The 17255-nt window shown below is 33.7% G+C and overlaps 1 pseudogene across 1 annotated transcript; it reads left to right on the forward strand.

Moving 5' to 3' along the window:
* Positions 1-4167: 4167 nt before the first annotated feature.
* On the forward strand, positions 4168-16922 carry LOC147402135 (TNF receptor-associated factor homolog 1a-like; annotated as a pseudogene). Its single transcript, XR_015178810.1, has 12 exons — positions 4168-4454; positions 5583-5694; positions 7568-7656; positions 7786-7854; positions 8025-8154; positions 9432-9590; positions 10668-11016; positions 12254-12366; positions 13561-13699; positions 15536-15921; positions 16007-16211; positions 16409-16922. The product of XR_015178810.1 is annotated as a TNF receptor-associated factor homolog 1a-like (transcript).
* The last annotated feature ends 333 nt before the right edge of the window (positions 16923-17255 follow it).

Raw genomic sequence — 17255 nt, forward strand, 5'->3', positions numbered from 1 at the left:
AACTGCACTTCCCTGTAAAAAAGTGTATCTGGAGGCATACAGATCTACGGTTCTCGAACTTATCACACCAGGAGAGTCAACTGAGTGTGCCATGTGGGCTAGTCAGGTTATCACAACTCTTCTTAATATTCTCTCATGAGCGTGTAGAATCAAATATGGCCCATAAACTTTTGACCCAACTTTCTACATCAATCATGATTTTAAAATATGGTTTCTCATCTCCCCTCCTCACGAGGAGTTGACTAGTAAGTCAGTTCGTTTCATGAAATAAATCTCCAAACTAGATTTACAACTATTTTTTAATATAAATATAAATTTAAATAATTATAATTTTCTTTATAAATAAAGTGAATTAGAAGATGACTAATGATAAACTAACGCTGTTCTCTGCACTTGCCACGTCAATCGCATCATCACCATGTCAGTTTATCTTATTGGTATCGTATTTTCATTTAAAAATATATATTTTAATAAAAAGATTTTGGTTGACTTGACCAAGTTTTACTTATTCCACTTAGATTTTCAAAATATCACTCAAATCTTTTTGGTTGTCGAACAGCCAGAGATTCAAAAATCAATCTGATTCGTAATTTTCAATAGTTGAATTTGAATCATTTTCATTCTAAATCAGATAATTAGTAAAAATAATTAGGATTTCAAACCCTTGATAAAAGTGCTCAAATCAAATGCCGTCCTCCAAAGGTATCCCAAAAGTTTATCAATACGTAGACCCAAAAGAGTGTCCATATGGCTTTACGAGTCCAACTAACCTTACTAAGTTACTAAGATTTCACTCTTACTAAAGGTCCTTGGGCACACCATGCGACATTCAAAAATATGATCAGATATTTTAAGGTTGTAGATGATAAAATTTTATGAACTTTGAATTTTTTTTAAAAAAATTATTTTTCACCATTGAATTTTAATTTTAAATTCAATTGCCACACCTACCTTTTCTAAGGCCACCCAAAATGTGTGCTAATTTACATATGAATTGGGGTGAGCAAAAGTTGGAGTAAGCAATAATATAGAGTTGGGATCCACCAACTCCTGAGAATGACTATTGAAAAAAACATGTGATCCTAACTCTTTATATACAAAATCCAATGGTTGAGATTTATGAGTATCTTAATAACACAAATCTCAAAGATACTTATACCGAGGATAAATCTTAACCATTGGATTTTACAATTAAAGGGTTGGGATCATATGTTTTTTTTATGAGGCATTCTTAAGAGTCGAGGGAACCTGACCCAGAAATATAATCTCTCTAAATAAATTTGAGTCCTGATAATTTGACTCGTCAGGTAGCATACTCAATCAACTCCCTAACGTGAACAAGTTTGGGAACTGTAGATCTGTATGCCTCAGGATACATTTTTTTAATGGGAAAGTGTAATCGTGTATTCTGAGACGTACAAATCTACGATTCCAAACTTGTCATGTCAGGGAGTTGATTAAGTATGCTATCTGGCGATTGGCAAGTCATATTATCACAACTCAATAAATTTAGCAGTATATATATGTCCAAATTCTTTTTTGAGTTGTGATAAAATGACTCGTTAGGTGGCATACTCAATTGACTCATTGACGTAACAAGTTTGGAATCATAGATCTGTACGTCTCAATATACACAATTGTACTTTCCCATAAAAAAGTCTCTCTTGAGGGAGCCATGTATCTTGAGGCGGAAAGATCTACGATTTCCAAACTTGTCCACATTAATGAGTCGATTGAGTATGCCACCTTACGAGTCATTTATCATGATTCTTTTTATTATAATTATTATTATTATTTTCCCTCCTATATTTTTTAGGGGTTTTAACCATTTTGTTTTGTTTTTACAAAGAAAGAGATATAAAAGTCCATGAATAGTGATGTTCTGAATTTTTTTTCATGCCTCATTGTATTTTAATATTCTTATTTTTGGACTCTCCTTATATTGTCTTTTGTGCCTTTTGAATGGAGGAAGAAAACAGTGTCAATTCGCCATTATTAGGGAACGAAATCAGCTTTTTTCATCTTCACCGGTATCTCCATTTGATCTCACTCTCCACCCACATTTCTCTTCTTCTCCTTCTCCTTCTTTACTTTTTTATCTTAATTTATTAGTTTTTATTTATTTGTTTATTAATTCGTTTCAATTGGTCTTTGTTAGTGTTTATGGAGTTATTTATGCGATTTGACGAATTTTTAAGACTTACTCGATGTGGGTTTCATGGAAAATTGTATTTTTCAAGTGGGTTTTCTTCTACCTCCCTTTGAAAATATTTGTTTTTTTTATCGTGACTAGTGTTGGATTTTCATTTTTATGCAAAAATAGTATTTTTCTTTTTGGGTGATTACCAAAACATGCAGTCAAAATTGAAAAATTACCCAAATGGTACATTGTTCATTTTAATTCTAAAATCAGTAATTTACCTGCTTTCAGAATTAAAATATTTTCGTCAATGTGAGGAAATTTTTTTAAGTGTTATTAAATAGGATTTTTTTAAAATTGTTTTACTGAAACTAGGGCTGTCAACGGATAGATATCTGATTGGATATAGCTATATCCAAATTTGAATCCGAAAAAGAAGAATACTATCCGAATTCGAATTCGAATTCGAATCCGAAAAATATATCGGATATCCGATAATATCTGATTCGATAAAAAAATTGAATAAAAGTCCGTCTTCCTCAATCCGTTGGAGTTTGCACAATTGAAACCCAAATTTCACGACTGGTTCAGATCGGAGAGAGAGAGAGAGAGAGAGAGAGAGAGAGAGAATGTACTTGGATGCTTGCCGGCCGGCCGGAGAAGACGTGTCGGAGTTCGCACAGTCGATACCGACATTTTCTTCCAAAAATCACTCCTATTGGTTCAGATCGGAGAGAGAGAGATATATATATATATATATATAGAGAGAGAGAGAGAGAGAGAGAGAGAGAGAGATGGTCGCCGGTAGAGAAGACGGTGGTTACGACAATCGAAACCACCATTCGGTCGTCTGGTTCTTCACGTATGAAGGTTTGAAGAAGATAAAGCTTTTAAAAAAAATTTGGTTGTATAACACGAATATATAAGACGATATATATACATATATAAAAGTTTTATTGTAAAACATAAGTACAATAAATATATATATATATATATATTCTTATCGGAGCGGATATTATCGAATCGGATTTCGCAGTATCCGAAACTCATTTGATTGTTAAACTGACATCCGAATCCGAATCCGATATCCGAAAATTTCGGATAATATCCGATTTTTCGAATTCGAATTTCGGCTATACATTGACACCCCTAACTAAAACTAAAATATGGGAAGTATTTACAATCGAATAAGATTTTTTTTTGAGAGTTGCTATTGGCAACCCAAATTTTAGTTATCGCACCCCAATTAAAAATAAATAAAATAAGTGAATGATTGTGAATAAGTAAAAGGTGGGGTGCCAATAGAAACTCTCATTTTTTCTTGCAAGATTTCTATCATATTTTGGGATTGGGATTGGGATTTTATATGACCCTAATCATAATTATAAACAACTACTAAAATTGTTTGAATGAGTGTTATAATGTTTTGTAATGTAAAGATTATAATTTGAGCCAAACCTTTGTAATGTTTAGTGGGATGGTTGAGTGGTAGACTTGGCTATCATTAGGTTTGCTCTCTAGTTGGTCTAAAGTTCAAATCCCATCAACTATATTCTTGTGGTGGTCACGCACTGGCTTGGACCAAGTAGGCACCAATTATACGCCCCAGATACCTTTTATTATAAAATATATATATATATATATATATATATAATTTGAATATTGCGTCTTAATTCCTTAATTGGGGGTGTGATAAGCTTGGACCAAGCAAGCACCAGTTATAGCCTAGGTGCAGGGCGTAGGGACTAGTCAGGATACCTGCAACCTGGCTAGGATACCCTTTTTTATCAAAATAAAAAATAAAATAAAAATGTTTGAATATTGCATCTTAATCTTTAATTGGGGGTGTGATAAATAATTTAAGAAATTGGGATGTAATAAGTAAATTTTAAGTGCTAATAGCAGCTATCAATATTTTTCACTATTCATTTAAAAAATTTACCATTTTGGTAAAAATAGTAATTTTACTGTTTTGGGAATTAAAATAAATAGTGTACAATTTTGGTAATTTTTCAATTTTCAGTGCATGTTTTGATAATTCTCTCTCTCTATATCTCTTTATTTAGTTTAAGAAGATTTTATTTGAGAAATTTACTAGGTTTGATTTTATTGATGGACTTCGTGGATTTTTGAAACACTTGTTTGTATTCAGGTGAAAGAGTGGGTGAGGGAAAATTGGAGAAGGAGAAGAAAATGGCTTGGAGTGTGAGTGAGGATTATGGGTATGGAAGGTCGTTGAAGGGGATTTCAAATGGTACCCATTCAACTTCTCAGCCTTTCTGGGACACCGAAGATGATGACCGCGATGATTGTGGTAATCTATGCTCTCACTTTACGTATTATTATCACTATTGTTAAAAAAAATTATTGCTTGTAGTTTTATCTTGTTTGACATATACAACAAAACAAATTAAGGAAAGACAAATGAAGAAAAAAGTGATTCAAATATGGGTCTAAGTAGTCTTTTGAAAATTACATTCTGAAAATTATCTCGTTAACTTGGCCCACAAGAATTTCTGCTCATAATCTAAAGGGAAAATCCTCAAAGAAGAGGCCTCTAAACTCTCTAAACAGTTTGCACCACAAAAATGAAAAACCAACAAAAGCACAAATTACATCATTAAACAAGTGTTCCTAGCCCTCAAAGATTCTCCAATTCCTCTCATTCCATAAGCGAAAATACTCACTTGTTTTCTCGTTTTTCTCTATATATTGGACTATGCCTGCATCTTCGGGCAACTAAAAGAAATGAGTTCTGAATATCTAGTTCCGTACCGTCACAGTTTCATTTAGTGTAGTCACGTTCCGAACTGAAGTTCGAAGGTCTTTGTCATAGCTGGTATGTTATGCTCTTAATGCTAAAGTAGAATTTTATGGAGCATCTTGGCATTCCCAATTTGTAGGGACATTTGGAAAGAGAGAAATGTCAAAGTTTTTTAAGGGAAAGAAAAGGAGACTTATGTTCTAATTTGGGATATCAAAGGTCGTTTCTTTGGTCCAAGGCTCACGACGAATTAAGGTGTTTTGAAGGATTTATAATAGGTTGCTTATGTCATTGTAATCATCTTGCATTCACCTATGGGGACAGTCTTTTTGTGTGTGTGTTGTTTGTGGGCTTTGTTCAGTGGTTGGTAATCTCAACCTCTATTGAACTTGCCTCCATCTATTTAAATTTTTTTGGGGGTATTAATGAAATTTTACTTTATTCATAAAAAAGGGGTTTAGTAATACTTTGTAAATAATCTGGCTGGGAGCACGTTCAAAACTAATAATGAATATGCTACTAAAAAATACTAAGCTTCTTAAACATTTACGAGCTATGTCTTCAACTCTTCTAGGTTAAAGACTTTTTGCTTGTTGTTTGATCAAATTATCAAAGCTATTGTGTTGAAATGTTTTTTTTATTTATTTATTTATATAAATTAATTTCTCTTTTACTCAGGGCCAAAACCTTCTTGGCTATATGGAAAGTATACATGGAAGATTGAGAACTTTTCACAAATTAGCAAAAGAGAACTTCGAAGCCATGTATTTGAGGTTGGCGGGTGCGAATGGTATGGGACTGTCTATATCTAGTTTATAATGCATCTCCTTTGCTTCTTCAACTTGGTATTATTATTATTATTATTATTATTATTATTATTATTATTATTATTATTATTATTATAATATGTACGTATTATATGTGTATGTGCATGCTTGTGTTTTTATAAATAAGTGTAGTTAAAGTTTCACCTATCATTGCCTAACCTATTGCTTGTATACATGTATGTGTAGCTAAAATATTAACTATGCATCATTGCCTTAGAGGTCACCACACCTAGTCTGGTCCTCAAGTGCCTAGGCCTAACCTCTGGATGGCTGCTAAGTGCTAGGCGTTAAAGAGTTGTCCTAGGTGTTGCGTGCAACTTAACCATAATGTATCTTCTACACACAAGTTAAACCTATATAAGATGAATTATAAATAGCTTCAATGGTTATTTTCAACCTATTTACCTCATTTCACATTTTATAGTGCTAGGTATTTTATCTTCTTTTATTTTAAGATAAGTTGAATTATGTGCAATAAAAAACCGGTCCTCACTCTTCTATTTCTAGGAGAGGGGTTGTATGTGCAACGTAAAAATAGTACGTGCAAAGGCTGCGCCTAGGCTTCTCTTAGGGCATCCAGATGGCTAGGCGTTACCTGTTTAAGCAAAATTTAAAAAGGGGTAGTTCAGTAATTATTGATTCACTCTCATAGAAGACCATGATCAAGTGGGCATGTCATTAGTTTTAAAACATAGTGGGTTTGTCAAATATTCACTAAACATGGAGGGATATGTCCAAAATATTTGAGAAGGGGCCATCGAATATTCACCAAAACGTTGGGTAAGGGCATTAGAAGAAGAAGAAATATTGGTACAAGTAATGTATTAAATGGCCTAAGCCTTGAGGTGTGAGGCTTACACCTCAACTCAAGACACAACCACCATGCCTCAAGGCTTAAACCTCAAAGCATTAGAAGAGTGGAAGAGGAAGAAGAAAATGGAGAAATACCGGTATGAGTACGAGTACGACACCTCCCTCAAGAGGAAACACACAGGTTTCCTTGAAATTAGTACTGATTTCTTAGAGGTCAATACTAATTTTCTTGAAAATCCCTTAAAGTATTCTTCTATCTAAGTCATTTGTTTAATAGAGAGCCACAATTGTTGTTTGAGGCTAACATTTTTCTTTTTGAGGCTTTCCATCGCATTTATGACTGAGATGAGAGGAAATACACATATTTCGTAGAGGATAGTATTGATTTTAGAAAGATTTGTTTTTATTAGGAATTTCTATGAGTATCCTCCTTTCTTAGCAGTTCGTTTGATGAAGGGCATAATTATCATTTTAAATTAAAAAAAATATATATCAATATAGATGTTTTAATGATTCATTTTTATTTGGAATTTCTAGGAATATCCCCCTAATATATATATAAAATAAAACACAATTGAGTTGTTACATTTGTAATACACAAACCTTTGGGTGGGACCCACTAATTCTTTAATAAAATCCTTCCAACCTTTTTTTTTTTTCACATTTATGTCTTTAGCACTCCCATCAAGTTATAGTTTTGTGGGAAACACTTTATTTCTTTTACACTTCACCTCCTGTAATTTTACTATATTTTATCTTTTATCTCTTTAACTCACTTTACTGTTTTTCATCTATTCCTCCTTTAACCTTAATTTTTTCAATAATATCCCAAACCCACTAATTTTGTGGCGTTTTCGAGTTGTATTCAAATTGCCACCACCTATTCCAATTTTATTTTTTTCGCTTTTAGCCCTTAACCTGAGAGAGGATGCACAGGTGAACTCTAGTGTGTGTGTGTGTGTGTATATTGTAACTGACGATCATGTTACCTTTAGTTAAAATCTTATTGAAATGGATTTTCAGGTGCATTTTACTCTACCCCGAAGGATGTGATTTCGACAACCACTTATCTTTGTTTCTCTGCATTGCTAATCATGACGAACTTCTTCCAGGTTTTATAAATTTAATGATATTCAATCGCTCAATGTGATCAATGTTCTTGGTTATCCATGATTAACATCTATTTATTTTTTAGTATAATTAACATCATTAATTTTACTTTTGTTTCCAAACATTCACAGGATGGAACCATCTTGCTCAGTTTACAATGGCTTTGGTGAATAAAGATCCAAAGAAATCTAAATATTTTGGTTAGTTTGTTACATCTAGTTTTAGGTGCTCTTATGGAGGGTTGTTTTTTTTCCAAATGTTTAGTGTGAAAGGGAGGGGGTGGGGGGTGGTACCACCCTATTGAGGTTTTTTGGAGTTCTTTTCTTTCTCTTCAATCCTTTGATTGTACTGTGGTCTGGAAGTATTGCAGATGCATTGCATCGGTTCTGGAATAAAGAGCATGATTGGGGGTGGAAAAAACTTATTAATCTATTAGACGTGCAAGATGGGTTTATTGTTGCTGATACTCTTGTCATAAGGGTTCAAGTTCAAGTAATCAGGTGTTTCTTCATTTTCATTGTCGATGTTTTTCTGCTACTTATCTTACCTCATTTTTTGGCCTCAAAAGTTTAATATTACTCTCTAAGAATTCGCTTTGATCTTATGTTATTTCTATTATTCTAAACTTCTGATGTTTTATTTGAGGATGTAATTTAGAACTTGGTAATTCTTTCAATTATTTGTTGGATTGTTGCAAGTAAGTAAGCGAGAATATTAGCAAGCAATGCTGCATTCCTCTATCTCCTTTTTATCCCGTCTTCAATTGCGTCAAAAGCTAAGGTGCGGAATTATCCAAAAAATTCTTTCATAAAAAGACCCCCCCTAAACACCTTGAACAAGTTATCTCAATAGAACAAAAAATTAAGAATAGAAATCACAATGTCTGAAAAGAGCAGCTCCTTCTCTTCAAAAATACGTCTGTTACGTTCTTTCCAGATGCCCCAACATATTACAAATGAGGTTAAACTCTACAAAATCCGCTTTGCTTGGCCAAAAAAATGCTCCAGTAAAGCCACGATCCAAACAACGACCAAACTGTATGAGGAAAACAACCTGCTATACCAAACAAGGAAAGGAAGACCATTTCTTTCTAAAAATAATTGAATGATTTCAAAATATAATCTAATCTAACACTAATCCCAATAAAATAAAAAGGGATAAAAATTTTCTGTTGGAACCTGTTGCTATTGGCTTGATCCGCGTCCTGCATTAAATGTACACTGCATGGTGGTCAAAATAATACAGAAATCTTCCACACCTAGAGTTTCTAAAACTAAAGGAACATTTGAATAAAAGAGCCTCTATTCATAAAACTATAGCTTGCATAACTCTTCTTTCCCATCGAAGACCATTTCTTTCTTTTAATAACCCCCAACAGTCAGCAAATGGGAGGTCTCAAATAACCTTTCTTTTAGAAAGAAACTATCGTACGTACTGGTAGGTTTTCATTTGTTTTTAATAGTATACATTCCATTATAATTTTCAGGCTGATAAATTGGATTTTGTGTTGATCCAGTTATATAGACTTATTCTTTTGGCCACTGATTAGAGAATTTCTGATTGGGGTTATATAGAATATATTGACTTCAATCTTACATTAGCTCCATCTTGATTGCTGATTCACATATGCAAATTGCTAGCATGATTGAGAATACTTGGACTGTCAATTCTAATTCTATGATTCAGTAGATTTACTGTTACTATTTTCCTGTTTGGTTTTTCTTAGGAAATTTGTCATTAACTACTCTTTTTTTTTTTTTTTTTTCCAGTATTTAAGAGAGAAATTGCACCATCCTTTTCGTTGCTTTGATTGCCAGTATAAGACAGAACTAGTTCGTGTATATTTAACAAATGTAGAACACATTTTCCAGCGTTTTGTTGATGAGAGAAGAGCCGAGCTTGGGAAGTTGATTGAGGACAAAGTTAGGTGGTCAAGGTAGTCTGTTTCACCTTGTACATTATTATAATATATAAATTTCTAATCCGACCAGATTTTATGGTATTTATGGAAGTCCTCTTGTAGCTTCCAGATTAAGTGTTCTTGCAACATACGGTTTCATGGTTATGGGTCACTTATTCCTCATCGTTTGCACAATGTTAACTTGAACAATAACAAAGAGCATCTCTATCAACATGATATTGACACAGGGATTGTGGGATCTATATTTGGGAACTGACAAGTCATTTAAGTTATCTGATTATGGGTACGAGTGTTAGTCATCATATGAGCCCAAGTATTGCTCAAGCCTATATCTTAGGCTCTAGGTCATGGCTATATTTATAATTTTTTTGCACTGTATCACATTATTTTCTTTCCTTCTAAAAAATTATTTTTTTGCCTTTGTTTACTGCTAACTTCTTTTAAATATTGCATCAATATAAAATATTCTTATAAATTTAATTATAAAAAAAATTCTTGTAGTGCTTGTCCTTTGTTACATGGATCCCCTACATATACCTCTGTTATGCCATGCCAATATATGGTGCTAATTGATGGAGCTTTGTAGCAAAGACACAAGCATGCTTGTTTATGTATGACACTGGCACGGAGTGTCAGACATATTGATCCCACCCACCCGATGCATTGACATGTCCGATAAGTTTATCACATGTCACTTAAATATACTTTTGTTCATGTTGAGTATATAACATTGAACTAATTATTTAAATATGCTGATGTACATTGAAATCATTTAAATGATAAACAAGTAATAATTATAAACAAGATATATGGAAACATTAAGTCGGCTTGTATCTGACACCTCCATATGACATGTTGTCATATGTGGAGAATTCTTGGAAATGGATTCGCTTAGATGTGGGGTTTTGATGGGTCCGAGTATCTTTGTAGATTGTTTAACTTGATAGCTTCTGACCTACCAAATAGTACATCTTTATGTTATTGCTTATTGTTTGATAATACCACTAGTTACCCAATCCAACTTATTTTTTTCTCGTTGGTCAGTAATTTTTTTTATATTTTATAACTAATTGTTACTTATCATGGTTGCAGCTTCTGTGCTTTTTGGTCAAGAGTTGACCAACCAGCTAGGCATTGCATGTCCAGGGAGAGAACAGATGTGATCTTGAAAACAGTTATGAAACAACTTTTTATAGAGAAGGAGGTCACATCTACTTTTATAATGGAGTCTTTGTGCAGTGGTCTGAAGGCTATTGAATGCCAGAGTAAAAGCGAGAAAGGGAGAGCAAAACTATTGGACACTGAGGAAACCTCGACTCCTATTGTTTGTGTTGAGAATGGCATGTTTGTATTGGTTGAAGATTGTTTACTACTTGTTGAGAGGGCTTCTCTCGAACCATTTCCTCCAAAGGGTGAGAAGGGTCCTCAGAGTAGTACAAAGGTAAGCACCAGTACCATTGTAAGAGATATTCAAGACCTTCTGATTGTTATACTTGTCCTTATGTGTATTGAAGATATGGACCAATCTGGCTAGTATGAGCTCCTAGGTGATCCTACAGCAGTCTGTCTTCTATATTGCTACTTTATCCTAGTTAGTGTTGGTTATGTCATGTATGATATCTATTTGATGGTTGAGTAGTTTTCATCCATCTTATGTTTCTGCATTCTTGTGTACGTGAATAAATATATTCCTACTTTAAATTGTATCCTATATTGAGCTACTATTTTCTGAATGATTGCTGGGTGTGCATAAGGGTGATTTTCTATCCTGCGCTAGGACTGCATCCTTGCTTCTTTTTTTGAGTCACGATCCAGTACAGTGTCTCGTTCCTATACATAGGAACAAACGTGGCACATTTAGATTGGTGAAAAAATAGATTGGGCTGCGCACAGCTTGATTACTTGGATAAGTAATCCGTTCCACACAGACACCATTCCTGTTTTATAAGAATGGGACACCGTATTGGATCCTGAGTACCTTTTTTTTGGTCCTAAGTTAGGACTTATGGGAGCTGCAATATTACTTGGATAAGTGACATGAATTAAAAGCCAAAGTGTCAGCACAGTAACCTCTGAAAATTTTGAACACGTGACACTTCCGTTATATATATTTTTGTTATTGGTTGCTCAGTATTTGTTTCTATTTCTCATCTTAAGATCTCCGGGTTCTTTTTTAGAAAAGAAAATGTTGTTACTTTTGTTTGATGATTCTATAGTTTTTCTTACTTTAGAATGGAATTGGATAGTTTTTATGGATGCCCTTTGCAATTTGTTTATAATATGCTTATATTAGCTTAATAGCTAAATTGTAAATATTTATATTCTATTATAAATTGTCAAACTTCTGTAAGCTGAGGCAATTCCTATTACTTGCCTATTTTGTGCAAGTCCCAATGAATTACTATGTTGATGTAGATGAAGGTTATTACACTCTTTTTTCTCCTTTCTTTCATTTTTTTCTTACTATGAAGCTTTTATGGAGCTTCCATGCATTGTGCGCATTCACGTGTTGTTGATTGTAAAACAAAATGCTTATGCTGTTTTTTCCGATAACTAAGGTTTTTCGTATATATACTTTTGTTGACTCTACAATACAAGTTTCCTTTAGATTTTATATTTTAAAATATATCACCTTATCCTCCTTGTGTGGTTCTACAACTTCTTCTTTTCAAATATAGGATAGAAGTTCTGGAGAAGACTTCAACATGGATTCCACCGAACACGATGAGAGATGGCTTACAGAGTTGGGTTGTAGGACTCTATAAATTTTTTCCCTTGCTCATATTTTTAGGTAATTGACTTGTCGGATGTGTTTCTACCTCCTAAACTAAATATTGTTACTTGCTTGTGGAACTGCAAATTCTATAAAAAAAATTGATGAGTACAAATTCTGTAAATTTTTGGGTATGGAATATATTAGTATGATCACATTTGTCGAAAATTTTCTACCTGTGTTGGTGATTTTCACGTCCTGGAGATGTTGGCAGGATAGAAGTGATTACGATGATTGCTTTGTCTCCTACCCATGGAGGGCACCATACTCAAGAAAAGGAATTGTGTTCTAACAGACAAAACCTTCTTGATCTAATTGCTTAGAGGCAATGTGATGTGAAACAACATGACTTGCCTTTCCAGGCATTGAGAATTAGATCTGTCAAATTTCCTATATGTGTGCATTTATGCATGTATATGATATCCTAAATCCTTCACACTAAGCCAACCAATTCCCCTTATGAATAATCACATTTATTACTGCTGAGTCATTTTCTTTGGTTGAATGTTCACAATTTATCCCTAATTTCAAAACTTTGCATTTTACCTTTCAACATATAGCCAATTGGGATTGTTGAATCATTCACAATACCAATAATAAAAAAACACCTTTGAGCCTAATTATTCTCTGAAATCCTTGAAGGGATCTATAAAATCCAAATTGGCCATTGAACTGAAACCCTAGGCTAGTAGAATTACAAAATATTCTTTCAACTCTTAATTTTGTATTTTAGGGGTTAGCCTTGTAGGACCGTACTTAGCATAGAACCCTTTCTTAGTCATTTATTAGATTTTCTCTTAAATTTAAGGTGAAATTAGCTTATTTTATGGTTTTCCTTATTCTTGGTAATTTAGCCAGATCTCAGAGTTATCATTTGTCCTGCATCAAGCTCTGACTACAAGGAGGCACTTTACAACCCTGAATTATGGGGCAATTATTTTTATTTTTACCTTTGAATTTGATTGTTCGTCATCGTAAACATTGCATGTTACTTACAATTTTATTCATCTCATTGAAATTAAAAGGATAAAACAATCATGAATCCTTTTATAATTGGATAGGTTTTTAGTGAAATTATGTGATAATTGTATCATTTGTAGTATTTCAGTCTTCTATTTAATATATAAGAAGGTGATTCTCAATATATTTTCTTAGGTTGTTTTTTCATGTTCTTTTTTCTAACTACTCTAACTTGTCACTTTCATGTGGTAGCCATAAGATTGAAGTTGCGTACTGTTTGAATTTGCAAGAAGAGTTCATATGGGAAGAAGAGGCAGCAAAGCAAGCTGAAAGTGAGCAAAAAACAAGACTGGGAACAACTGAAAAGTTAAAACGAACTAAGAAAAAGCAGGTTTAATATTTTAATTAATTGTGCCTATTAGTTCTGTCTTTTGTGGATCCTTTATTGTTTTCATATTCTATGCTGGATTAGTGATGATACTAGAGAGGTAGTCTACAAAATAATGGAACTTTGGAGAACCATTTTAGAGTCCAAGGGATTTAAAATAAATATAACTAAGACAGTGTAGAGTGCAACTTTAGTGATGGTGCCCATGGAGAGGAATGGTCTGTAAAAAATAATGGTCAAGGAATATACTCAGAGATGGCCATTATTGTAATCTCGGTTTTATTATATCCGAGGAATTGGAGATTGAGGAGGACATGCTTATAGAATTAGTGTTGGATGGTTAAAATGGAGGTGTGCTTCTGGAGGGCTATGTGATCGATGTCTCCCTATCATAACTAAAACAAACTTTTATATGATCGCAATAGGACTCACCATGCTTTGAGCTGAATGTTGGGCAATCAAGAAACAACCTGTTAATAGATTGAGCATGGCAAAGATGTTCATGCTGAGATGGATGATTGGAAAGACTAAAAAAGACAAAATTAGAAATGATCACATTTGTGAAAATATAGGAGTAACCTTAATAGGCGATAAATTAAGAGGAAGTCGATTGAGATGGTTTGGTTATGTGTAACAAGGGCGGTTACAACCCCAGTTCAAAAGAACATGTAAATTAATGGTTCTAACAGATTGATGAGAAGATTCCAAAGATGGTGAATTTGAGGCAGTGAGAGAGGATGGACACACTTGCAATAGTACAAGACATGTCTTTAGGTATAATTGAGTGGAGTAACAGGATTTGTGCTGCAACCCCTAATTGTGGGGTTAAGGCTTTGACAAAAATGATGATGATGATGACATTTCAGCATATCGACTTGCAGGCGTGATCTTTGTGCTTGACACTTTGTACATTAGGGATAAGGTATTTTCGGGCAAATCTTTTTACGAGTCCTTAGTTCAAGTGTCAGATCATCCAAAATTCCCAGTAGCTGCTATTTGGAGTAAAAAAAATCCCATCAAAAGTTTATTTTTTTTATTTGGGCTGCAGTTCAGAATAAATCTTAAAATTTGATATTGTTATGTGTCTGGACTTTATTTCGGTTAGTTCTTGTTCTATGTGCAAATCTTCTAGTGAGTCATTTGATCACATTCTAGTCCATTGCATATATTGTATGATCCCATTTCATGTCATTATTCCAAATTTTGAGATGTTTTTTATTATAGATCTTCTCAATGTTTTTTATTTTTTATGGATAAGCTGGACTTGAACCCACAACCTCAAAGTTATTTTGCAATTTGTCAAACCAACTGAGATGTGGATCTAAACCCTAGATCTTGTCAATGTTAGACAGTTGGCATGTGGCCAGGCCTTCCCAAATAGACCAAAGAATCTATGGCATTTACTACCTTTTGCCGTACATTGAGGCTTTTGGAATTGGAAATAGAAAAACTCGTAGGGAAGGAGCAATCAGGCCGAGAGATTATCATTAGCATATTTGGATTTTTTTTATATGTTATATATTTGGCATAATATGTTCGAAGTGTGTAAGGGTGCCTTCTTTGAAGACCTTTTCCAATGGGGCGTAGCTTCTAACTTGGGGAACTAATTTCATGTACTTTTTGATGGTCATCTTGACCATCACATATTAATACAATATTATTTCTATTTTGTTTGTGTTCATGTGTTTTGCTTGTTTGCTGATCTATAGCCGACTATAAATTTTTTTTATCCGGGAAATGAGCTAAATATTCTTTAGCTTCATTGTTAAACAAGAGATCTTCAGTTCACCTTTCTTTTGAACTCTTACTCCCCATAACTTTTGCTAAATTCTTCTCCAGAATAAGAAGTGGTGGAATAACTGCTTAAGAAAAGATAAGAGAAGTGAGGAGAAGTTTGATGTGGCTGTACAAAACAAGCAACAACATGAGAGCACTCCTGATGAGAGGACCATGGAGGACTCCGCAATGAATAAGGCACTTTACGTGCTTGATAAGCCTGATGCTCCGGAATATGTGTCGGATGGGTCATTTACGGGAGATAACATTGTTGAAAGGTTTCATCTTGGTTTGGAACACAAAGATGCAAGCGGGGCAGAGAAGAACATGTCTGTAATGGATGACAGCTCTTCAACATGTTCTATAGATTCGGTCCTGTCAGTTGTAACGAATGACCCCTACAAAGGGGTTTCTTCGCCTATCTACCAAAACCAAACATTATCGAGCAGGTAATGATATTGAGCCTTATTTTAATTTTATGCTACTTGGTGGGAACAGTTGGTATGTATTTAAGCTTAAACATTAATTTTGTAGAGGAAAGAATGGACAAATTGAAGAGAGACATGATCAGACTGATTGGGCTCTTGACATGGATAATCAAGAATATGAGCCAGTTAGTGATGTAGGGCATCTACGTGATGATTCTCGAGTTTATAGAGCGGCTGGACCTGAATCAGAAGCTGATGTTCTCTTCTTGATGGATCGAATACAATGGCTTGAGCAGCCTTTGGTTGAGAAGGTGAAACTATTATTATCGTCTTTTTCTTTATTTCATCTTAATTTTCCTTTTAAAATCATTGTCTCACTGTTCACAGGTCAAGTTTTTATGGTGTTTTGTTTTTGGGTTCTATAAGGGTTAATATGATACATATCTGACATATCTCAAACGTATCTTGGCATTCTCATTCCGACATTTTGGACTATTCCTTGAATCAGGAGAAAGAAACCGTTACATTACAAAGGAAGCTAATTGATGTTCAAAGAACTCTCCAACCAATGAAGGAAGCTGAAGAATCATTCTCTCGAGATGGTCCCACCAGAAATCTGCCCTCCAACATGCAGCCAAAGCCTATGGTTGAGAGCGCCACACTGGCTGAATCATTTTCAAAAGTAAACATCTTCAAATCGCCCTCAGCAAATGGAGAAAGTGGTTCCTCCAAGAGCTCTTTCACCACAAAATAATAGCATCCTTGTTGATGTAGGACATCTACAATTCTTGTTAGATAGTCTTAAATAACTTATATTTTAGTAAAATTTATTTATATTTTCTAGTTCTCATAGGATTTTTATTTCATAGTTACTTTAGGAGTACTATTCTTTGTTAGTTATTTTTTTTTGTAAATTTATTTTTATTCTTTAGGTTATAACTAGAAGTTCTTAGAAGTGACTAAATTGAGTTTATAATAGATTTAAAAAGTTATTATGGTATAAATAAATTAGGAAAATTATTTTTTAATATTTTAAGAGGATTCTAAGTTGTTACAAGGAAATTATTTATATGAGTTTCAAAAACACAATTCATATCAATTCAATTCTCATTTAGTTAATTTCTAGTTCTTTATTTTATCTTTTTCAAGTTATTGCTTGTTTATCAACTATCTGTATTAATTCACAAGCTTCTGCTATGTCAGTTGTCCATTATCCTCTTCATCTTATCTAAAGATGTTGAAGATGAATGATTTTGGTAATTAAAATCATGGGTTCTGAGTAGGGGTGCACATTGGATTGGGTTAATTTGAGAATTGAATTAATCCGAAGTCTTTTGGATTGGATTGGTTCGAAT

Source organism: Akebia trifoliata, chromosome 5 (assembly GCF_017979445.1).
Source record: "Akebia trifoliata isolate Shusen 1 chromosome 5, ASM1797944v1, whole genome shotgun sequence".
Classification (NCBI taxonomy): domain Eukaryota; kingdom Viridiplantae; phylum Streptophyta; class Magnoliopsida; order Ranunculales; family Lardizabalaceae; genus Akebia; species Akebia trifoliata.